Source organism: Pseudonaja textilis, chromosome 2 (assembly GCF_049901715.1).
Source record: "Pseudonaja textilis isolate UNSWEBS1 chromosome 2, rPseTex1.2, whole genome shotgun sequence".
In the NCBI taxonomy this organism is placed as follows: Eukaryota; Metazoa; Chordata; class Lepidosauria; order Squamata; family Elapidae; genus Pseudonaja; species Pseudonaja textilis.
Genome location: NC_141991.1, coordinates 130,237,606 through 130,263,890, shown reverse-complemented (window position 1 = coordinate 130,263,890; position 26,285 = coordinate 130,237,606). Strand labels below are relative to the sequence as shown.

General features: G+C 36.6%; 1 protein-coding gene across 5 annotated transcripts in view; it reads left to right on the top strand.

The window, feature by feature from the left end:
- Positions 1–26,285, top strand: part of TAC3 (tachykinin precursor 3) — a 66,663-nt gene that overhangs the window by 15,363 nt on the left and 25,015 nt on the right. Inside the window, exon 3 of one of the 5 annotated variants that reach the window (XM_087925271.1) lies at positions 11,113–11,188. The exons of 1 other annotated variant lie outside the window; for it this stretch is intronic. The gene's annotated coding sequence lies outside the window, so the exon portion shown is untranslated. Of the gene's footprint in view, positions 1–11,030; positions 11,189–19,642; positions 19,889–26,285 lie in introns of those variants that run through there. 3 more of the 5 variants (XM_087925272.1, XM_026714810.2, XM_087925270.1) reach the window with 3 other exon arrangements.

Genomic DNA, 26,285 nt, shown 5'->3' with positions numbered 1-26,285 from the left:
CTTTCAATTTTTTTCTGACACTTTCCAGTCTTCTTGGGAAACAATGTATCATTCAAGCAATTAAAATTCCAGGGTGTTTAAAGGTTCCTTGTTGTCCCAGTTCAGCCAAAAACTTTCACTTTCTCCGACTTCCTCCTGCACAATCTTACCTGGCTGCAGGCTTCTTTGTGGCGGCCATTGCTGACCGCCGCTCCACCGCCTTGGGAAAAAGGAGTTTAGCCGGCTGAGGAGGGGGTTTGCGATACCCCCAAGCCCCTACCCGGATCTCCTCTATCTTCGATTGCCTCTACGGGGCAACCATATCCTCCAGATCCAGCTGGATTGGAGGCACTTCGGTGGCGAGCGCAGCAGGAACTGCACACGATCATGGATTCCTGCCGCCGCCAAAGCCTGCAAACCAGAAGAGCTACCTTCTTGATCTCTTCATCACCATAGGGAACTTGTTTTGTTCATTTCTGGTTACTTTTATAAACAGCCCATTCTTCTCCTATTTAGTTCCCTCATTCCTCATTCTTTTCCCTTGTAATGTGATCAGTAAATCAGTACTGGAAGATTAAGAATTAATACCTCCTTATTTTAACTGCCGAAATACTGGCAACCCTCAAAACTGTTTTATAACTTTTATTTCCTTCTGTGTAGGAATTTTAGAGATATCTCTAACTCAAAGTAAGTTAAATGAATATTACTCCCAGACCCAATGTGTAATACAACAACATGTTTTTAAAGAGAGAAAATCAATCTCTCAGACCAGTGGTGGGATTCAGCTGGTTCTCCTCAGTTCGGGCGAACCAGTTGTTAAATTACACACACATACACACAGTGAGACCTACATTTTAATGGGATTTTTTTTAAGTTTTAAAAACAATTTTATTTACAAATTTAAAAATGTACAATTTCAAAAATACAGAAACAATAATAACACATAATTTTTTACATTTGTTGTCAAATTTGGTAAGTCCTAAAAATCATTATTGGCTAGTACTAGTCACATCTTCACTCATTTTCACATCCTAAGCGCTAAATAATTCACAATATACTCCATTTATTTTCACTTTGGGTTATAACTACTCTTCTATTATGAATACATTCATGTTTTTTAACTAATAAACACAGAAAAGATTATAAATGGCTAATAATAATAGTAGTAGTAACAGAGAAAAGAAGGTTTAAAACTTTTAATTGTTTTTATGTACTTAATATACTGTATTATAAACCTCTGGATATAATTTGTATCCTAGGTTCATTTACATGTTTCCCCTTTTATTGTCTACCCACTTATACCATTTATCCCATATCTGGTAATAATCTGTATCCTTCTTCCCATTAATTTTAAGTGTAAACCTCTCCAATTGGGCACACTCATATGTTTTCTGAATAACAACCTGTATCGGTGGTACATTTGGGTTTTTCCAATATTGTGCTAGTGAGATACATGCCATAGTTAATAAATGGATGGTCAGATATTTTACTTTAGTGGAGTAGTCCCCTTTGATCATTCCCCCCCAAAATAATTCCGGTTTCCACTCCAGCCCACGCTCTATAATTTCTTCTTTCTACATTTTTATTTTTACCTAATATTTCTTTATCTCAGGACAAGTCCACCATGAATGAAAGTATGTACAAAATTTCCCTTTACATTTCCAACAGCAAGGATTGGCTGCCGGAAATATTTTGGCCAATCTAGAGGGCGCTAGATGCCATCTGTACATCATTTTATATAGATTCTCCTTGTGTCCTACTGATTTGGTTAGTATCAGGTTTTTCTGCCAGATTTCTTCCCAGGCATCCAGATCAATACTATAACCAAAGTTTTTTTTCCCAAGCTAGCATGGGGCCTTTCACAATTTTCTTGGCCATTTCATATTCTAATAAATAATTATATAATTTGGAAATTGAACTTTTCTCAGAGTTTAAAAGTATTTTATCCAAATATATTTCTTTTACCTCAATTCCATATTTCTTTACGTCTTTATTGTATCTCAATTTTATTTGAAAATATAACCAATTATCAATAGCTATCTCTTGTGTTTCTAGTTCCTGATTCATTTTAATTCTTCCCTCGCTGTCTAATATTTGGTAATATTTAAGTTTTTTATTGATGTCCATCGTGTTTAAATGAAACATTGCCTCCATCATTGAAAACCACTCGGGATTTGAGTATAATGATTTTTTCTTATATCAGTCCAAACTTTAATTAAAGACTTTCAGAATACAAATCTAGTAAAATATAAATTATTTTTACTATTCGTGTTCCATAGAAATGCATGCCAGCCTAGTTGTAAATCATATCCCTCCAATTATAAAATCCTGTTATTCCTTAAATCAATCCAATCTTTTATCCACACTAATGCCACTGCTCTATAGTATGTCTCTCAGACAGGTAATCTGAATCCACGCCTGCTTTTATTATCTTATAAATAAGTTTTTTTTAATCCTTGTTTTCTTCCTTGCCCAGATAAATTTCATCACAATTTTATCTAAATATTTAAAGAATTTTTTGTCCAGTAATTTGCATCTTATTCCAATTTTCCAAGTCCATTTCAATCTGTTTTAGTAATTTGGAATAATTATCCTCTCGCAGATTTAATATTCTAGCTCTTAACCAGATTCCTAAATATTTAATTTTATTTTCAATTTGTAATCCCGTCCTTTCTTCCATTTTTTTGTTTACTATTTGTTATGTTTTTAACTAGCATTTTGTTTTTTTTTTCTTATTGATTTTTAATTCTGCTAATTTACCAAATTTATCTATTTCATTTAGTAGAGCTGGTCCTGAGCCTATTGGATCTTCTATGACAAAGACCATATCATCTGTGAAGGCTTGTAATTTATATTCTTGATTTTTAATTTTAATTCCTTTAATTTTCTTATTTAATCTAATTCTGTCCAGCAAAGTTTTCAAAATAGTTATAAAAAGTAGAGGTGAAAGTGGACATCCCTGTCTAAGCCCCTTCCTTATCTCCAATGATTTGATAATTTCTCCGTTTAATAATACATTGGCCTTTTGTGTGGCATAGATTGCATTCAACATTTTTACAAAATTATCTCCAAAATCCATCAAAGTAATCTGTTTTTTCATAAAGTCCCAATTTAAGTTATCAAAGGCTTTTTGTGCATCCAGGAAGACCAAAGCCACTTGGCTTCCTGGATGTTTTTCATAATATTCCAATATATCTCTTATTATTCTTGTCTTATATCTGATTGGACAGTTACAGATTGTGTTTCTGCATTTTCAAATCATTATTTGTTTACGGCTTGCTGCTTTGGCATGTTTAAAAGGAAGTGAGACCTACATTTTAATGGGATTTATTGCCACATAACATTACCTAAGTGGTTGCTGAAATGGATTATCATTCACCAAATTTACACAGTAATAAAAGTAATACGTCATTAAGGTGCCTTAAGATACTTGGAGGGTTTTGCTGCAACAAACTCTCCACCCCAACCAGAGGGGCCTGCTGAGCTGTTCTGAATGCCAGTGGGATTTATCCCTTAATAAGTGTGTTTATGACTCCAGCCTTTAGAGGGGTTTTAATTGAGTTTCCGGTCAATTAGTTTGGGATCCAACCCTACTGATTCCAAATTAAGTTTTTTTTATCAAGAATGCTTTGGCATGCAGTTGATTATTAATATTTGGGTGACGTAGTGATTTTTACTTGTATTAATTAGGGTCCAACTGATGATAATGTCCTCTTAGCAAAATTTTGTATTGTACATACACCCACATATGTACAGGGCTGATAGGAACAAAAGTTGATGGGTCAAAATCTGAAACATCACAGAGCTTTTACAGGAAAACACCGGACGTTGAAGTCAGTGGTGGGATTCAGCCAGCTCGCACCAGTTCGGGAGAACTGGTTGTTAACTTTCTGAGCAGTTTGGTGAACTGGTTATTGGAAGAAATCATTAGGGCAGAGAAACGGTTGTTAAATTATTTGAATCCCACCACTGGTTGAAGCGTTATCAGTTGGAAGAGGGAAAAAGATCTAAATTTTTAAAATACACTTGCAAGAATGTGTTGAACATTATATTCAGTCCTCCCTCAGTAGAATCATAAAAGAACACAGGTTAATCTGGGACATTATGACTTGTCTAGGGCAGCCAGTGTTGCCCAAACGTTGGATCTTGGTTTTCTGCAGAGAAATCTTCTCTACGTTTTGCAGCTCAGTGATCTGTGGCCCTGTCTCACATCTGGGATGATCTCCAGAAAGTCTGGAAGTGTCATGTGGCAAGGTAAATATTTCTTAATGAGACAGCTTTGTGGATTGAGTAGCTATATTTGTCTCAATAGGGTATGATGAATCATCTTGTTTTTCTTCTCCAATGGAGCTGGGAGTCTTTCAATCAGCTCAGGGACAGCTGTCTAGAATTACCCAGGACTACAGTTCTCTGGGTAAATACAGAATGTGTTGATCTCCAGGAGTTTAAAAGTCCTGTGGTGTCAGAAGAAAACTCTGGGAGTTGGAAGCACCCTTTTGTAAAATACGGCTCCCTCTGAATATAGGCTTCAAGGACGAATGCTCTCCTACATGGTCCCACAGATCATTCTTTCCTCTCTATCTACTTACTCTTTCCCCTCTTTCCATTAGTTGTGTCAAATTTGATAAAGCGTGTTCTGCTCTGAAGTGTCACACTCAGATAATGACAGCTTATCTTCTTGTCAGCAGGGGAACTCCCAAGAGGTGGATTTGGAGGTATTTTAGTTTTTCTTCTCTCTTCCTCTCCTCCAACTTCAATGCATCTGTTTGTGTGTGTGTGTGTGTGTGTGTGTGTGTGTGTGTATGGATTGATAGAGTTCATTTTGTTTTCTCTTTTCATTAGCTTCTGACAGACTCTGGCTTATTCAACATGAGATAAGTGTATGGAAAGAGAGTTCTCTGATTATTACCTGATCTTTGAAAGAAGTCTCTTCCCTCCTCTCCCCCATGTGTGTGTGTGTATGTGTGGATTATGTGTTTCACAGAAGACATAAGGCCACTGGTTTAGCATTTCAGATTGTGCAAAAGTAATATGCTGCCTAGAGGTGTCTTACAGACACCTCCTTCCCTCTGTCTTTCTCTGAAGTAATATGCTGATATTATAGATTTTCATTTATTTATTTATTTATTTATTGGTAGGCACATGCTTACAGCATACATACCGGTATCATGGTATGTATGGTATATATTTGTCAGTATGGTCCTGTAATTGGCAACTCCAAATTTCAACTAATAAATGCTCTATCCTACACATTGGCAATAAAAATCAGAACACCAAATACAGGTTGGGTGGAAATGATCTTGTAGACAACCCTCACTCTGTCAAGGACCTAGGAGTACTCATCTCAGACAATCTAAGCCCCAGAGCTTACTGTAACAGCATTGACAAAATGGCATTAAGAATTGCTAACCTTATTTTGCAAAGCTTCTTCTCCGATAACATTGAATTGCTAACTAGGGCATACAAAACCTTTGCCAGACCAATTCTTGAATACAGCTCATCAGCCTGGAACCCACACTATATATCAGACATTAACACAATTGAGTGGGTTCAGAGGTATTTCTTGAGAAGAGCACTCGACTCATCTACTCACAATAGTATTTCCTATGCCCCCAGGCTTGAAATTTTGGGTTTGGACAATCTGGAACTGCGCTGCCTGCGGTCCGATCTAAGCATAGATCACAAAATTGTCTGCTATAACATTTTGCCCATCAATGACTTCAAACAACCGATACAAACTCAAGGTAAACCGCTTCAAACTTGATTGCAGAAAGTACGATTTCAGCAAGAGTGGTCAATGCCTGGAACACTCTACCCGACTCCATTGATACAGCCTCAACCCCTCACAGCTTCAACCTCAAACTGTCTACGGTGACCTCACCTCATTCCTAAGAGGTCCTTAAAGGGGGCATGCATAAGCACTCCAGCGTGCCTACTGTCCCTGTCTTACTGTCCCATTTATCTGTATTTACTTCCTTTGTTCATGTTTATGTTCATACCTATACTTGTTATCTTCTACATGTTTGAAAAATAAATAAATAAATAAATCATCTGTATTCACTCTGAATATTACTAAGTCTCATAATTCTGTAGCACAAAACCCTTCTTAAGAACTAAATAATAGTGGAATGCAGAGCGTACTCTTTTGACTGAAATTTCTACTACTAGTCAGGAAAACAAAGAAGCAATGGCTAAATGCCACTGATGTTGTCTAGTAAGGAGAATTGATGATGGCAGAGGGAGCTAGCAAAATGTTGGTAGTGACTTAGTAAGAGAGGAGATGAAAAATGGAGGGACATTGGCTGGAGGTGATCCAACAGGATGGGAGCAAGAAGCAAGGAGACTGGGAGTCTTTCCAGACTGCTGAGTTAGAGAGGTTTCCACCTACATCAAGTTGGCACAAAAAATATTAAGATAAAATCCCAGAAGAGTGAGAGAGATGAGAAGAGAATACCGATTCCTGACTAAAATTCTACTTTAAAAAAGAGGTGAATTATAGATGGCTGATTCCAGATGGTTTAATCTTCACATGGCAAAAACAGAGACACAGAATTGACTCAATTGAGAAAGCTGAATCGTTTTATATGAATACTTTGGAGGGAGAGAGGAGGAGACAGAAAAAGAAATGTCACTAATTGAATTCCAAGAGGATTGCCAAATAGCGACTGAAAAGAAGAAGGTGGAAGTTAAGGAACAACGTGAACCAAGATCTGCAAGAGCTGCCAAACCTACTTATAAAGTATAACCATGGAAGAGAAAAAAATTATTACAATTAATATAAATGGACTTAATTCAGCTGTTAAAAGAAGGAAAACTTTTCATAAATTAGAGAAAATAAAATTTGATATAATCTGCCTACAAGAAATACATATTAAAAAGCAACATGAACAACTGTTAATACAGCCAAAGTTAGGAAAAATATTTACTTCTTTGACACAATCTTCACATGGCAAGAAGAGAGACACAGAATTGACTCAATTGAGAAAGCTGAATCGTTTTATACTGAATACTTTGGAGGGAGTATACATTTTATACATTAAAGATACTATCCCAGCAAAATTGAACTATACGGATGACAATGGAAGATAATTAATGGTGGAAATAATGGACAATAATATGAAAACACTCCTGATCGCAATCTATGCCCCGAATGACAATCAAGAAGAATTTTATAGAAAACTACATATGAAAATAATTGAACTGGACTATGCTAATATCGTTATGACGGGAGACTTTAATGGAATTGTAGACAATAAATTGGACTATACAACACAGAAAACAACAAAGCAAAACAGAAAGACTCTCCCTAAATCCTTTTTTAAAATGACAAATGAAATAAATTTAAAAGATGCATGGAGAGAAAGAAATACCAAGACTAAACAATACACCTTCTATTCAAACAGATATTTATCATGGTCCAGAATAGATATGATATGGATGTCAACAGAATTGTTAGCCAATATGCAAGAATTAAATACTGAAACAAATATTTGGGCAGATCATAATCCAATGAAAATTAAATGGAAAGGACAAAGAAGAAGATCTAGATGGATGTTAAATAATACTATATTAAAAGAAAAAACTTCATACAGAGGATGGAGAAAGAACTGGCTTTTTTCTTTAAAGAAAATAAAAAAGAAGACACATCAATGCAGAATGTATGGGTTGCAATGAAGGCATATGCCAGAGGCTTGATGATAGACTATACAGGGAAAAGAAATACCACAAAAAGACTAGCCTCTAAGACATTAGAGGATGAGTATAAAAAACTTGAAAAAGAGTTACCGAAAATGCCACAGAAAAAGGACATTAAGTTAAAAATGGATCTAATTAAACATAAAATGGGATTAATGGAAAAAGAAGAATTAGCACAGAAAATCAGAGGCACGAAACAGAATTATTTTGAAGATGCAAATACACCAGGTAGATGGTTAGCATATAAACTGAGAAGGGAGAAAGAATCAAGGAAAATATTGCAATTAACAGATGATCAAGGCCAAGTTTGCTATGGAAGTAAAGAGAAGAAGGAAATTATACAAGACTACTACGGGAAACTATACACACAAGAGAATATTGACGATGAAAGAGTTAAACAGCATTTATAGAATGCTAACTTACCCCAGAAACCTAAAGAGATTGAAATAATGTTAGAAAGCGATATAATGATGATGGAGTTAGCGGAAGCACTTAAGAAACAAAATAATGGAAAGGCACCAGGTCCAGATGGACTTCCAGCAGAATTTTACAAAACATTACAAGAATCGTTGAATCTTCCATTGCGAGAAGTTATGAATGAAGTTATGTTAAAGAAGAAGATACCTAAATCATGGTCAGAAGCTTATATTACACTTATCCCAAAAGAGGAGGCCAACCCATTACAAATCAAGATTTACAGACCTATTTCCCTACTAAATGCAGATTATAAAATTTTTGCTTCAATATTGGCAGAAAGACTTAAAAAAATACCTAAATAATTTTATTCACCCTGATCAAAATGGATTTCTGCCAAAGAGACAAATTAAAGACAACATGAGACTAAGTTTGGACACTTTGGAATACTACGAGGCACACCCTGAAAAACAAATGGCTTTGATATTCTTAGATGCACAGAAGGCATTTGACAATGTGAATTGGCGATTCATGTTATTACAGCTGGAACAGATGGGTTTTGGTAAAAAATTCATCCAAGCAATAGAAGCTATATATCATAAGCAAACAGCAAGGGTAATGATAGAGGGAGAATTAACGGACTCTATTGATATAAGAAAAGGAACAAGACAAGAGTGCCCACTGTTACCTTTGTTGTTTGTGTTAACCTTGGAAGTGCTAAACAGAAATATTAGAGAAGAAAAGGGCATAAAAGGGATGAAAATTAAAAAAGAAGAATTTAAATTGCAGGCATTCGCAGATGATCTGGTTTTCATTTTAGAAGACCCACTAGAAACAGCATTAAAACTGATAGAAAAGAAAGAGATATATGGGGAGGTGGCTAGTTTGAAAATAAATAAAGACACAACTAAGATTTTGACAAAGAATATGTTACCAAGACAAAAGGAAGAACTGGCGGATGCATTAAAAATCCAGGTCACGAATAAGATCAAGTACTTGGGGATACATTTGACAGCAAGATGTAGTACACTAAAAGAGAATAACTATATTAAACTTAAGCAGCAGATAGCGCTAGATTTGGCAAAATGGGAAAATTTACAACTGTCATTAATAGGGAGAATATCAACAATCAAGATGAATATATTACCCAGAATTTTATATTTGTTCCAAACAATTCCAATTAGGCTTGGAAAAGATTATTTTGAAGATTTAAATAAAATTGTGTTGAAATATATATGGCAAGGTAAGAAAGTGAGAATAAAATTAAAACTTTTGCAAGATGCTAGAATAAGAGGAGGATTTGGTTTGCCTAATTGGGAGTTGTACTACCAAGCTACAAATTTGATGTGGGTTAAGGAATGGATAACATTAAGAAATGCTAGATTGTTGACATTAGAAGGACATGATCTGTTGTTGGGGTGGCATGCTTTTTTATGGTATAAAGGAACTAAAACACAGGGGTATTTTAGAAGACATTATATATGGGAGTCTCTGTGGTTAAACTGGGAGAAGACTAAAAGGCAATGCTATTTGAAAATTCCAGTCTGGCTATAAACTATTGAAGCATTTTCCTATCCTATAATATACAAAAAGGAACCAAACAGTTAGATATGGTGAAATACTGAATGAAAAGGGTGAACTTAAATCTATGCAAAAATTAGAGGAACAAGGTATAAAGATGAATTGGTTTTCATATGCTCAAATACATTCAAGGTATGATAAAGATTCTAAAACAGAAGATTTCTATGATAAATTGACTGATTTAGATAAGATTTTGACAGGTACTGATGAAAAGGTGATTAAAAAATTGTATGGATATTTATTAGAAATTAAACTAGAAGAAGAACAAGTTAAAGAAACAATGATTGCTTGGGGGAAGAATTTCGGATATGGGATTGATCTGGAGAAATGGCAAAAATTGTGGTCTCAAAATTATAAAATGACATTGTCAATAGCATATAAAGAAAATTTGTATAAGATGTTTTACAGGTGGCATTTCCCCCAAACAAGAATAGCATGAATGTTCAAGAACAATTCTGAAAAATGTTGGAAATGTCATCAGGTACCTGGCTCATATTACCATAAGTGGTGGACTTGTGTGGATGCTAAAAAATACTGGACTAAAATCCACACATGGTTGGAAAAAATGACAAAAAAGCATATAGACTTGAAACCAGAGATATTTTAATTGGGAATTTTACCTGAAATATATAGTAAAGACTTGAAATACCTGATTGTAAATGTATTAACAGCGGCTAGGATTGTATTTGCTAAAAACTGGAAAAATGAGAAAACATCATCACAGGAGGTAATCATTAAGAAAATATTGGAATTTGCTGAAATAAGTAGATTGACATTTGAAATTAGAGAACAAGATAAACAATTTTATAAAATTTGGGATCTATTCTATCAATGGTTAGACAATAAAATATAGTAATGAAATATGTAGACTTTTAGAAAATACTAAATATATAAAGATGTATTCTTTTCTTATTATATCTACAAAATGATTCTAGGATAGATTTGGGATGATAATATGAACTGTCATAAACAAATTAAGTAAAATATGATTATTTCATAAAGCATGAATGAATAAAAGTATAGTCAAATGATTGATTAATAATGATATTAATGTATTTAATATTTGATTGAAAATACGAGATTATATGCAATGTAATTGTAATTGAAGACTACGAAATGGAAGCACAAAACAATTTGTAAACCAACCAGCACACTGTAGGTATATATATAGAAGATGGCTTGATGTTTTTATGTTTTGTTTGTTTATGTTTGCTTTAAAAACCAATATTTTTTTAAAAAAATCACTCATAGATTTCATAGTTAAAGAAATTAAAAAGTTTGGCATCTGACTGAATCAGAAGGAATTGAGGTTCAGATTGGATATCCAGATTATTAACTGTTTCATAAGCTTTTTGAAAATGAATTCTGGCTGAATGGGGACAAATTTCAAAGTGAAAGAAATGTTTCATTAAAAAATCATGTTTATTAAATATTTACATACAGTAAAAGACAACTCTAATGAAAAAGACAGAAAAGGAGGAAAAAAACCAAAACGGTACAAGAAAAAATAAAGCTAAAGGTAAGAAATATTAATTTTCAATCTTCTCTTTAACAGATATTGAGTAACCCATCACCTCCCATCTTTCTTATATCTTCCAAAAACCTACATTATATTAAATTCTCATCTTTTTCAATCATTGAATCCATAAATTACCATTTCATTTTCTTCTTCTAGATGATTTCCATAAAAAGTCTCCAGTCTTTTGAAAAAGTATTTATTGTTTTCTCCCTGACCAAACAGGTCACTTTTGTCATTTCTTCTAATTCTGACAGTTTTGCAATCCATTGCTTCATTGTGGGAATTTCAATACTCTTCCATCTTTGGGCATTTAATAATCTCGCTGCCATTGTTAAATACAAAGCTATTCATGAGTCTTTTCTAATTTAGTATCCATAAATCCTAATAAAAAAAATTTCTGGTTTCTTTGCAACATTAATCCTTAAAATTCTTTCTATCATTCTATGCAATTGTATCCAAAACCCCTTGGCTTTTTCATGTCCACTGTGCATGATAAACTTTCCTTTTATGTTTTTCACATTTCCAACATTGACTTCAGGCACCTTTATACATATTTGAAAGAATCCCTGGTGCCACGTACCAACAATGCATCATTTTATTAAAAAAAATTCTCTCCAGCTATAACACAATGTAAAATTTATCCAATTTATCTAAATCCTTTCCCCTCGACCCATCTATATATCACAGCCAAAATTGGCAGCCCATTTTAACATACAATCCTTAACTTGTTCCCTTTCGTAACAAATCTTAACAAAAGTTTATACATTTGTGCAATCACATATTCAGCCTTTGTACATAATTCATTTTCAAATTCCATTTTTACGGTGTTTTTTTTTCAATTCCAGTTATCCCCTTGCCTATATTAAATCTTTTTTTTTAATTGTGCACAAAAAAACCCATTGAAAATGATGTCCCTCTGCAGTTAATGGTTCTCTTGATATCATCTTAAATTTGCCATCCTTAAAAGAAAGGAATGGTATCTTTTAATGTCTTTGCATTTATAGAGGATAACCCAGAGGTGGTATACAGCAGGTTCTGACCAGTTCTGGAGAATCGGTAGTGGAAATTTTGAGTAGTTTGGAGAACCAGCAAATACCACCTCTGACTGGAGATTTTACAGTATCCTTCCCCTGCCATGCCCACCAAGCCACGCCCACAGAACTGGTAATAAAAAGAATTTGAATCCCACCACTGGCATAACCGTAGGTGCATGGTTAGCAATTTTCATCCTGGCTGATGACAATAGATTTTTGTTAGTTTTCGAAATGATTAGAAATGACTAATACTTTCATTGTCCAGCTATGTACTTTTTACGGGCTGAGATGTGGTCAGATGCTAAAGAGTGTCCCTCCCCACTCCTCGAGTTTCTATATCAAGTGGGTCTGAATCAGCTTGCTCAATTAACACGGATCAGTTTTGTTTGGCAGCACCAGGCAGCATTGTATGGCCCTTTTGTCATGAAATATGAATGTCACAAATAGCAGCCATCTCAGTGGTGAGAACAACACCCAAGGTGGCTATTTCCCTTGCAGGATATTTGAGGCGAACTGACGAGAGACCACCACTGTGGAGCTATTATGTCCTTGCAATTAGGAGGGGCAATGCATTTATTAATTATCTTCCCACTACTAGTTTAATTATCATCCTTGCCATCACAGATGCTCCCCTCTGCTCAGGGCTGAGAGCTGGATTTGTTCATGACTTGCACTGTCCTTTCTCCTCTTGCCCTGTATGTGTTGAAGTGATATTCTAGTGCTTCTGGTAACAATGACGATAGAAAAGTATCTTGAACACTAGGGTAGATGGGGGAGGGGAGGAAGTTGTGGGGAGAGAAGAAAAGAAGAAAAAGTAATGGAGAAGGATAAGAGGTTCAGGGATGAAATATACTATTAAATGATGTAAAAAAAAAAAAAGACTTTGCCTCAGAAAGATAATCTGTATGTGGTCTAAATCTTTTGTCCAATGAAAAATTTCTCAAAACTATTACAGCATTTAGAGAAAGATGACATGCATTTATTTATGATTTTTATCCCACCTTATTTATAAGTAATTTAAGGTGGCAAACATACCCAATACTCCTCTGATTTTCCTCACAGCAACAACTCTGTGAGGTGGGCTGTGTTGAGAAAGAGTGATTGGCCCAAAGTTACTCAGCCAGCTTTTGCACCTCAGGTGAGACTAGAACTCAAAGTTTCCTGGTTATATTTTGGATTCATTTATTTATGTTAGTTTAGTTAGTTGACTTGTTGGGTGTATCTCCTGCTTTGCCTTCAAGATCAAGATGGCTTCTCTGGGGACCCTTCCTTCATTTTATTCCTCTACTAGCTATCTTAAGAGGTAGATTGGGCTGAGAGGAAGTCAGGAAAGCCACCCACAGGGAAGTTTCCAGACTAAGGGTAGATTTGAACCTAGGTCTTGTCAGCACAAATCCAATTTGGCCACTGGAACAAAAGTGTGCAAGGCCTTATGGGCCAAGGGCTGTATTTTACTTTCAATAGGCAGAACTGGAATTTTAAAAACTAGGTTTGATGCTAGTTCATTGATACTTAATTCATCAATAGGAGTCATTGCCATATATAAAAACATTAAATTCAAATGTTGTTTTGGCTGCCAATTTCACTCTTTCTATACCAATATATTATGCATCCAAAGACCCAATGGCAGAGGTGGGATTCTACCGGTTGTTATGATTCTGCACAGTTTGGAGAACTGGCAAATCATGCCGCTGGCTGACCCCGCCTCTCTCCACCCACCCCTCCCCCTCCCCCCAGTCAGTCCTTATCGCGCATGCACAACATTCTGACATCGCAGACTGCGTTCTTCCCTTCCCAGTCAGTCCTTAACGTATTTCTTTTTTTCCTTCTCCCAACAATCAGCTGTTCCTATGATCAGCTGTGCCAGGATTCCCTTCGCTTACTCACTGTTTCACCTAGGAGGCTTCCCTGAGGCTCAGAAAGGCAAAAAATGGAGGGTGGCACAGCACACACACCTGCACCCCTCCTCCATTTTTTACCTCCCTGAGTCCCAGGGAAGCCTTCTGGAAGCAAAGATGCCCTCTCCCAGGAGGCTTCCCTGAGGCCCAGAAGGCCCCAAAAATGGGGGGGGGGGTTTGCTGCAAAAAAAGAAGCCACACCCACCCAGTCACATGACCACATCCACCTAGCCATGCCCACAGAACTGGTTGTTACAAAATTTGAATCCCACCCCTGCCCAATGGTGTTTTTTTTCCAAAGGCAAGTGATTTTCTTCCAAGAAAGCCCAGCTGCCTTTTAGAAAAGCATCTTTGGGACAACCGTGACCTGGATGATTGACAATCTCTCCACAGACATTATTATGCTTCCAAAGGTTTCCCCTCTCCCATCTAAATCTTTGTCCACAGTCCACTACATTCACTCCTTCCCACATGTTCTGTGGCTGAGTTTATAGTCTCCACTTTGGTATCATCTCTGCGGCCCAGAAATCATCCACTAGTTGCTTGCCCATCCTCATGTCACTTCAGTTCCAAGGTAACTGATTTGATGACGTACTCTGCAATTTTCTCCAGCTCGGCCTTTCCTTTTGTGCAAAAACCTCTTAGATATCTCTAGTGCCATTTCATATTCCTTTGGTGAAACTCAGAAACCCTTCTCTTATAGAATTTATATTCTAAAAATTCAGTTTCCATCTTCTTTGCTAGGCCTTTTGTAAGGCTTTAATAATGGAGCTGTGTACCTGGGCCTGGGGCTTGGAATCTGTTAAGGGTCCTGTTTATTGGTTTCCCTGTTAGTTAGTTAACTATCATGATTGCTACATAGATTTATTTTTGGATGTTTTTAATTACTTTAACTGCTTTACAGTTTTAAAGTTGTAAGCTACCCAAAGTCATTTGGCTGACATGGGCGGCTTTAGAAATTGAATGAATAGGTGAATAGAATAATATTATTGCCTGAAGTATTAAACTCTGTGGTTATGGTTCACCTGAAATTTCCTCTGTGTGAATTCTCATATCAGATATGTTCCAAGATATAAAGCAGTGTCCCAATATAAATTCAGGAGCTTTGAGATCATATTGGCTGCCAAAATGGTTGTTATTAGCCAAGGGCTTGCTAAAAGTTGTCAGATTAGATCTTAGCCTAAAAAATTGACCACATTTCCAAACACTTTTTTTTCTGCAATAGATATTCTTGCCAACTTTTCTTTTAAACTTCTGGAATCTTGATGGAATAAAATCCACTGTGACATTTCTCATACCTAATTTGATGACAAGCTCCTATCATGGCATGGTCTGCTACCTGTCTTTATTTCTGTCCTGATGTCTTTCAATACTTTCTCTTTTCTTTTCTTTTCTTTTCTTTTCTTTTCTTTTCTTTTCCTTCCTTCCTTCCTTCCTTCCTCATTATTCTATATGGCCAAATGAAGTATAGAAGGAGGTTATAGTGAGGCAGCCTAGACAGGATCCAGGCAGTATTCTGAAGTCATATTCATCTGCACTGTCCCACTAGAGGTTGGGGACTTGTTGAATGGAGACAGAAGCAAAGCCAAAAGAGAATAACTGGCTTTGAAAACTAGCAACACAATTTGACAGTAGCACAACAATTGGCTATAAAAACGGGCCACACAATTTTACACTATCTCAGAACTGATGTGGCATAGGCAAACTCCTATAGTTTCATTGCTTTGTGCCAACTCCAGGAGAAATAGAAGGTTCTTTCTCCATTATTGAATTTAAGAAGTCTCTATTCCTCCTTGAGTTTGCAGAAAATAAAGGCATCTTGGGATTCGCTGTCCCCTCTTGTCCCCTATTTCCATAATTGAGTTAAAGATTCAGAGAATAAAGTGACTATGATCTCTAAAAGCTTATGTTTGCCCTTAAGAGGTCAGAGATTATTTGTTACCTTGCTGGAAGAAATTAACATGGCTATCTTCTAAAGTTGGAAGAATTGATGTCTGCAAGTACTTATGGTAAAATTAAAGATGCTTTAGGCTCCTGCTGACTGGTTATGAAATGCACTCTCTTCCTGGTATATGGTTTATTTATTTATTTATTTTGTCAAGCAATTATAAGATAACAGGTATGTATAAACATAGTTATGGATACATGAAATGGATACATATAAGAAAAATAAAAAGAAACAATAGGACAGGGATGGTAGGCACATTGGTGTGCTTATGCATGCCCCCTACAGACCTCTTAGGAAAGGGGTGAGGTCAATAGTAAACAGTCTAAGGTTAAAGTTTTTGGGGAAGAAACCACAGAATCAGGTAGAGTATCCTAGACATTGACCACTGTTGCTGAAGTTGTATTTCCTGCAATCAAGTTTGGTGTGGTTTACCTTAAGGTTGTATCTATTGTGTGCTCTTGTATTGTTACGGTTGAAGCTGAGTATTCATTGACTGGTAGGACATTGCAATGTATAGTTTTATATATTATACTTAGATCAAATTGAAGGCGGCGCAGTTCTAGCTTTTCTAGGTCTAGAATTTCAAGTCTGGCGGCATAAGGTATTCTGCAACGAGCAGAGGAGTGGAGAACTCTTCTTGTGAAATATTTCTGGACTTTCTCAACTGTGTTAATATCAGATACGTAATGCGGGTTTCAGACTGATGAGTTGTATTCAAATATTGGTCTAGCAAATGTTTTGTATGCTCTTGTTAGTAGTGTGATATTACCAGAGAAAAAGCTATGTAGGATTAGGTTAACAATTCTTAATGCCTTCTTGGCTATGTAGTTACAGTGGGCTCTAGCACTTAGATCATTAGAGATGAGTATTCCAAGGTCCTTGACAGAGCTTGGATCATCAACAAGGTCTTGACTATTCAGCTTGTATTTTATTTTCTGATTTTTTTTTGCCAATATGTAAGACAGAGCATTTATTTGTTGAGATTTGAAGTTGCCATTTGTTTAACCATTCTGATATATAGTCGAGGTCTTTTTGAGGGGCAGCAGTATTGTCTGTGGTGTTGAATAGCTTTACAGCTCTTAATATGATCACAGAGGTCATTTATGTAGAGTGTGAAGAGAGTTGGTCCTAGAACACTGCCCTGGGGGACACCACTGTTGACAGGTACAGAATTTGATAGGATGCTCCCAATTTTGACTATTTGTTTTCTGTTTGACAGGAATGTTTCAATCCAGTTATGCAGGTGTCCAGAGATACCATAAGATTTTAGTTTTAGGAGTAGTTTGTCATGTACCACTGAATCAAAGGCTTTACAGAAGTCTATGTAGATTGCATCTATTGCTTTGCCCTGATCTTTCTTCCAGGGTGTTCTTTTTAAACTTCCTAGTTTAGCCAAGATTCTCAGGATTGTCAGATATTTGCTATCCATGGACCAACTGTGCAAAATTAAAACTAGCCAAGTTCAGATAGATACTGCTACCTATTGAGATTTTTTTCAGGCTGAGCTTGAGTCTTGGTTACTTTACATGGCACACTGTGTTCTTGACATTATAAAAACTGGTTTCCCATCTTCTTTTTGCAGCATGGTTTTTGACCTCTCAGTTTCGCTTTCACCTACAGTTTCCTTCAAATACCTGCAGGGCTGCTACATAGGAAAAAAAAAGCTTGCTGTCACAGAAAGTCCTATGGGATTCAGTTCTAGAAAGGCAGATACAGTTGAATGCTTGGAGAAATATCTTACTATTTAACAGTTTGACCAAGGAACAATTTTTGGGGAGGAGGTGGGTGAGTTCTCACTAGCTTTGTGCAACAAAGTTGTGTGTCACATGTTTTACAAGGCTTGCATCCAAGTTCCAACTGTATGTATTATGTACACAGAATAAGCATTCTGTGTTTTACCAAGGAAAATATCTCCATCCAAACTGAAGGCAGTTGGCTTAATGGATAAGTGAATGAAAGAATATGAATATTGAAAAACAAGATACTATTTTTTCTGCATGACTGGCATATAATAGTGAAAGCATGAGTAAGTATATGCAAGATACTGAAGAACAATATGTAAGTGAATGAGACACACAAAGAGACTCTGTCAGAGTAACAGGTACAGTATAAAACTTGGGAAATGTGATGGACAGGTAAACAATGCATGTCTATGGAGCATGAAATTGTGCAAGCATTTCCAAACATTTTAATTGTATCAGCAATCTTCACTGTAATGATAGTCTTCATCTATTTAAAAAAAATGCATCACTACAACTGGATTTGTATATTTTCCACTTTAAATGTTATCATATCACCCTTTAATAATTGGTGCAACAGAAGATTTCCCCACTTGTCTGACCGAGATTCAGGTCCATATTGCATTGAGAGTAGATTAGCTTGGTGAAAATTGACTTGGTGTCTGTATTGCCATCCTAATGTTTGTATCCTCATACTGTATACTGATAAAGCATTTGCAGGGGAATACAATTCTAGGACCCTTTGAAAGTAGAAGTTGTGGTCTCATCTGCTTCTTGGAAGCCAATAAGTTAACTGAACTTGCTGTTGTTTGTGATAGAACAACAGTTCTGTCTGTCTGGACTTACCATGAATCATGTTGGTCACAAGGAGTTAGAGCCAACAAGAAAAGATTAATTCTTCTTTTCCAATCATAAGGCAGGGTTATCTACAGATGTAGTCCCTACCAATAAAATCACGTATTGTTCAAAAACTACAAGAAGATCAATTTTATCGTTAAAACATCACTTCAATACAGTAAAGAAAACCAGAACACAAATATTGCAGATTCATATCCCATATACTATAAAATTATTTTGCATTGCTTAGGCATCATATAGATGGGACTGGGTCTGTCTTCTGGCAATCACAGTGGTGTTTCGCTGTAAATTCAGCTGTCTTAATCATTGAAAATTATACTGAGATATTTTAAAGCTAATGCTATAGGTAGGTCAGTGTTTTATAATACTTTCTGCTAGATTGTGCATCCAAAGGAAACTTCCACAGACAGGAATTTAGCTTGAGGGAGCCTTCGGACAAGTTCTTTAGAAAAAAAATTCTGCTGCCATTGCTGTGTATTATTGACATCTTGGATATGGGTGATGACAAAAAACTTGTGGTAATAGCTATGAGCTAGATATGAAAATGATCTATGTGCATGTGTGTCTAAATATGTTTGAAATCAGATTAACAGAGTTGGAAGGGACCTTGTAGGTCTTCTGTCTAGTCCAAATCCAGGTGGATTAAGTAAGACTTGGCCAGGTGAAGGGCTACATGGCCATTTTCCTGCAAAGGTAGACCTCCAGCCAATGGATGGGCATAGCGGAGACTACGAAGGTGTTGTGGAGGCAACACATTACGAGGTGGGATATATGCATGCGCGCAATCGTTATCTGACAGGTATGATGCCATCTACGGGATCTGTTGCGTTTTATCACTTTGTGTGCGTGCGAACCAGTGGCGAAACTTGTGCAACGGTCGGCGTGGGCGTGCGGCGCGAAAAGAGGTTGCCTTCTGTGGGTCCTTCCTCCCTTTCTCCTCCACCCCCCTATCGGCGCGCAGCCCGCCCTTTATTAAAGTGGCGGGAACGGGCGGCGAGAAACTCTTGTCGTCGACTTTGGGCTTTGCCTCCAGTCTGGTTGCTGCTGCTGCTGTTGCTGCTGCTGGGCGAGAGGGACGCCAAACTCTTCGCCCGGGAACCCGAAGCCGAGGAAAGAGCCTCTCTTCTCTGACCGTCACGGTAGAGCAGCTTTCGCCGCCGACACGGAGACGGTCCGCCGAGGCTGGTAGCGCGCTTGCCCTCCTTTCTTCCTCAGGTGGCCGGGTAGGATTTTGACGGCAATAGAAAAGCTAGCGATTTGGGGCGAGAGCAACAGAATGGGGAAGCGGAGGGATGGATATGTGAAAGTTTGGTCTAAGTTTATTGAGCATGGTGGGATTATTATTATTTATTTTTGCGGGCAATCTCGCCCGGCTGGCACTCTTCCTGTCTTTGCGATCTAGTTGAGGTCTTTGAGAAGAGTTCCATAGGGGCATTTTGTTTTATTATACTGTCACATCATCCACCGCCGATACTAATGAAAAGTGAATGACGGACGGGGAGGGAAGGGTTGTAGGGAGGCGGTTTTTGAATAAAGAAAGCGCTTCTTCCCACACCATAAATAACCTAGGGAATTTGTTACCGCGTCCCCTAACTTGGATGGTTTAAAAAAAGGGGTGGTGGTGGTGGATAAATTCATGAAAATTCAGTATCACCTGTGGGTCTGGGGCTAAATATCAACTGCAAGGGAATAGCGGCGGGAGTGGGAGTACAGTATGTCACTGTCTCCTGCCTAGTTAATTGTAAATTTAACATTGGGAGCATCGGATTGGCCACTCTGCAAAAATGCCTTAAATTCAGCCTATTCGTATGTCTTTAATGACTAAAAGTATATAAGCATGCTAATTTGCAATTAAGGGCAGCATTTATAAATGCTGGACTGAAGTTCCCAACAGTGTAATGGATATCTAAACAGGAGAATTAGGAATAGAGTAGAGAATGAAAGGGTCAAATGATCGTTTTAGCAGAAGAGAGCCATGGAGGTGTGATACGGTAACATCATTTAACTGTTTGAATAGCTATAATGCATAAGACATTGCAGGGTTGAAATATAGAAAAAGAGACTGTTGAATATGTGGAGAAACTGCTTAACAATATAAGTTAAAACTGCCTCCAAAGGTGGTAGATTCTCCTTTGCTTGAAAGTGCTGAAGCAATGTCAGAATGGCAATCTGTTAAGGGTTGAATCATTTCCCCCTTGTCCTGGGATTGTACCAAATGAACTGAAAAAAAATCTATTCCAGATCTAAAATGTTATGATTTTTCATGAATGCCCAATAATGGCATACCTGGTCTGATACTTTGGGCCAGATTAAGATTGGTAGCAACTGTCCTTCTGCTTGATAGCATAAGAGACAAACATTTAGAGAGACTGGCAGTGAGCACTGATGCGCTTGCCTCTTCCTGGCCAGTCCCTTCCTAACCCTACTTAGAATTTAGTCATGCTGAGTCCACAATAATGGTGGTGAATGGCTGATCAAGTTTTGAAAGTCCTGCTGTTTTAATTCAGATGCTTCCACAGATTTCATGCATTTAAGAATAATTTTACAAGGCACACTAGCTATGTTCCTTAAAACACTGTATCTTTCATACCCGTGCAAAATAGGATGACTAAATGGAGTTATTTGATTAAAATGATTTCATAATATTCTGGTCTCAATTTTATCTATGCATGTGCTATTCCCAGTATGCAAAATTAAAATCCAAAATACTATTTGAGATTGATTGTATTAGATAATTAATGTAAACAAAGTGCCATAGATTAGATTAAAACAGAATTCAAAGTAAAACAAAACTGCAATAAAATCTCTGCCAAATCTTCATGTATACCTTGATAAGGTACCATGGAAAATACTGAGCTATCACTGCTATTGGTAGTATTTAAAGCAGCTACAAGCACTATATGACTGAGGTGCAATTAAATGTTGCAGTGCAAATATGAACAAGCAAAAGCTTAGGTGTGGAAAAGTAGATGAATGAAAAATCTAATAGCACATTTGTTTTATATGGCATTATAGTCTTAATATAAGCAAATGTAGGTCTGTCCAAATGTATTCTTCACAGAATGACAGAACTGAAATTAAAATACAGGAGTTTTGCTTAAATAAATATAAGAGAACTTCATGGGCCTTTGCTATTATATTATTTGTATGAATACTGTACAAGTCACGCAATTAAAAAGTTTATGTGCATGTTAAGAAAAGTCACACATATATTATTTTAAATTAGAATTGGTGGTTATAAATGTGATCCTTAACTTATTCATCCAGCCTACGAGCTTCCCTTTTGTTAGATTTCAAAAGTACTTACTATTCATATGTAAAACATATGAAAAGGATCAAAATCTCTAAGAAATTTAAACGCAATTTGAAAACCAAAGATTTATTGCAAACATCCAAGTCACACTTTAAAACAAGTTTAAAAAGCTAACTATGGAGTTAAAAGAGTTCTAAAACACAACTGTGAACAGAAAAGTGTACGTACAAGAAGTTAAAAGGCCAAAAGGCGGACAGATTCTTTCTTTGTAGAATGCATCAGATGAACCTGAAGTATGCATTCATAGAATTCATACATTCTATATAGGAAAGTTGGTGATACTATGTGTGAAAAGTTGTTTGTATTTATTTCCTGCTCTCCTAAGGCAAACCTAATACCATTTTAGGAGCCACCACCAAACATATAGCTTGTTTGAATGTATTTTTTTTTGCACATTTATTAAAGCAGAAAAAAAACACTATTGAAATATATCTGAATTATAAGGATATCTGGATTATAGTCAAGATATATTATTAAAGATATATCTATATCTGTGAATGACCATAACATCAGTATATCAAAAGTAATGGAAAAGGTTTTGCTTCTATGAATATAAAATAGCAGTAATCTTGATTATAAATCTAGAGTGTAACGTTTATAAGGATTAAACTAGTAGATAATTAGCTGATTAAAGCCCATTGGACAGAACTGCAGCAAAAGTGAATAGTTCTTCACCTACAGCTTGAAAGTCATTGAGTGATCCTAGGTTGTAAGTTTTGTTGATTAGGAAAGAATTAACTCTATAAAAGATTGCTTGTATCATCTTTCCATATATCCCCACTGTTGGAAATCGTTATGACAACCTTTATATATAAGACATAAATGCCTATTATCAGACAGAACAAAGAAACAAAGACTTTCATATAGGAGGCTGCACAAAATCTGAAAATTTAAAATGTTATACCATAAACTTTGGGTATGATTTTTTTTATTTATAGCACACAGAATTAATATAAACTGTGGCTTGACTGTGACAAGCTAAGTGATGTATGCCAATAACAAAGAAAGTGAATTAAAGGTAGAATTCCCAGCATTTTATCTCAGAAAACCTATGTTAGCTCTCTTAACTATAACACAGGCAGCCAGTTAGTAAATTTGAGAGTACTTACTGAAAGAGAATGAAAAAATGATTGAGAACATGATGATGATGAGGAGAGGACTGTTGTTATTATTATTTAAAAACTTAAAATGGTTCTCACAAGAGTAGCTATCATCAACTAGAGCCATAAACTGGAGTAGCAGAATATTATAAAGAAGGAAAAAGACAAGCCAAGATCACCTATTTCCCCACCCCTCCAATAAGACCCTCACCTAACTCTTCTTTAGACAATGGCTCAATTCCTCCAAATGAAAGCCCTCACTGTAGGGCCTCACTGTATGCTTATAGCTTAGCTATTTGAACTGGAGTAAACCTATTCTAAGAAATTGCCTTCATGAATGAACAATTTTACATGTTGACAACAAATGACACTCTCTTAAAGAAGACTTGGAGTATATTGAGATGTGGAGACTGAGGATATAAATGACCTTCCAACTCCAGGCTTCACAATTGGAAATTGTAATGAATTATTAAGGTTAAGTTTGTTAAGGTTAACAGAGATATGACAACCCAGTAGTTTCTATCGGAGGAAGGAATCTTGTATTCTTCAACCTCTGCAACTTAGGGGCAAACCCAGACCCAACTACCTCACCAGATAGTAGAATGCTTGATGTATATCACAATCTCACCATTAAGCTCCAATCTTATATAATAAACATAAAAGACCATCTGATCAGGAAGGATCAATACTCTAAGAAATTGTTCGATCAATCCTGCATTGCTGCCAAAACAGCACTACCTGGCTCTTACACTACCCTGCTTAAGGTCAGCTCTCCAGATTCCACTCAAATTCAAAAGGAGAAAAGGAAATAACCTCAAAAGGTTATTGCTAAGGAAAAAAACCTCAAAAAGTTCAACAGAAAAAGTGGTCTCAATTAATTGAAGCCACAAGGTCCAAAAACTTCTCCTTAGTCTGACATACCGTAACAAACTGTTACAACAACAACAACCCACAACTCCATTGTAGCATTTACATCAAGTATCTGTGTACATCACTTCCAAGTTCTTTATTGAACTGGCATGCTAACACCTACCTGATATCACCATCCTCATTACCATTGCAATGGCCCCCAATCACATGCAACGAAGTAAAAAAAAAAAAACCATCAATCAGCTTAAGTGTGGTAAAGCTCCTGGGAGTGATTGTATTCCCTCCTGTGCTAATCAAATCCAACTCAAATTGGTGGGCTCCTCTATTGGCACTTCTATTTTCATACATCAACCACCCAGCCAAAATTCCAAAGGTCTTGGGGGGAAGCTCTAATAATCCCCGATACAAAAAGGGTGATAGAAATAACCCAGCCAATTATAGAATAATTAGCGTATTAAATATCATTAGCAAATTGTATTCCAAGTACTCCTCTATGGAGATTCTCAAGTCATCCAGGTCATGGTTGTCCCAAAGGTGCTTTTTTCAAGAGGTAACTGGACTCTCACTTTGGGACACTCTGAGCAGATCCTCCATAGGTAAAAGACTCCTGCTCCCAGTTCATTAATTATACAATAAAACTGGGCTTAGAGTATGTTCTGACTCAACCGGGTTCCAAGGGGGCAAACACAAAACAAAGGCAGCAGCCCCCACCTTTTAAGAATCCTGTTTCTTCACAGATAAAAGGCTGCTTCCAACTAATTAGCTCTGACAAGAAACAGCCTTGCCAAGTTGTTTGTCAAGGCTGCCAAAAACCCAGAGATAAGAACGAATTTACAAGATTTTTCAAATACTAACTATGATGTCCACGAGGCTGAGCTTCAGAGCGTCTTTGCCTTCTGCAAAAAATGCTTCTTGAAACCTGGCTTTGATCTTCTTGAGGGAGGGGCTATTACCTTGCAGCCTTACTCCCGAGTTGCCTGTGCTGCTGTAACTGCTCTCCTACGATCAATCCTGCACGCACACGTACTTGTCACAGGCTCCTCGGGAACTTCCTCATCACTGCTGCCAGCTCCCACAATCTCTGAAGGCAGCAGTCCACTCCCTAATGGTCCTGGCCCCTCATATGAGTCTTTGCTCTCCTCCACCGTCCGCACCTGCTGCCGGCTAACCACAACAGAGTAAGATGCAACTGGGAAGCAAACCTTTCCAACTCTACCGAATCCATCAAGGGGGTGAAACAAGGATGAATCCTTGCACCATTGCTTTTTAATATATACATCAATTCTCTGATCAAAATCCTCCACATGGTGGACATCCACGCTCCAAAACTAGCCAACAGACATCTCCCAATTTTACTTTATGCTGGTGATGCAGTTCTCCTCTCCTTGTCTTTTGTAGGCAGGAAGCGGGCACCGAGAACCCTGGCCTTCTACTGTAATGAGGAACAATAATCTATTACGACAAATCTAAAGTGCTAGTCTTTTCTAACAAAAGACAAAAATACAAATGGACAATTAATTCTCATAAAATGGAACAGGTTAAGTACTTGGACATAGTATTTCAGGCCTTGAGAAAATTAACAGCCCAGGTAAATTATGTGTCTTCTATTGCCCAAAAGAGTTCACAAACAATAATTGAATTTCATAGGTAACAAGGGGCAAATTATATCCCAGCAGCACTTAAATTGCTTACAGCAAAAACGGTTGCTCAACTGTTATATGGCATACAAATTGGGTCATAAACCTGAAGGTTTAGGAAGCAATTCAATCAGATTTTGTCAGGACCTTGTTTGATGCTTCAAAATGCAGCCCCAATGCAGAACTGATTTTGAAGCTAATGTATTAAGGCTTAGGCCTGAATAGGATCCTAATCTCAGGCCTTAAGGAACATATTGCCATATGTGGTAGACTTGTATAAAAGCTAAAAGATATTGGAATAAAATACACACGTGGTTGTAAAAAATTATTAAACAACATATAGATTTGAAGCCTGAAATATTTTTATTAGGAATGGTACCTGAAGGTTATAGTAAAGAAAAAAACATACTTGATTATACATGTATTAATAGCAGCTAGAATTGTATTTGCTCAAAATTGGAAAAGTGACAAGATAACTGATAGAGGAAAAAATAATTGAAAAAATATTTGAATGTGCAGAAATGAATAGATTAACATTAGAAATTGAAAAAGAAGAATCTGAATATTACATGGTATGGGACTTGTTTTATAAATGGCTAGAAAATAAAATTAAAAGGGATTAGATGCATTTATAAAGCAATAAGAAAAACTAGTGTAATAGATATATTGAACATTACTTATATATGGGAATATGATTATT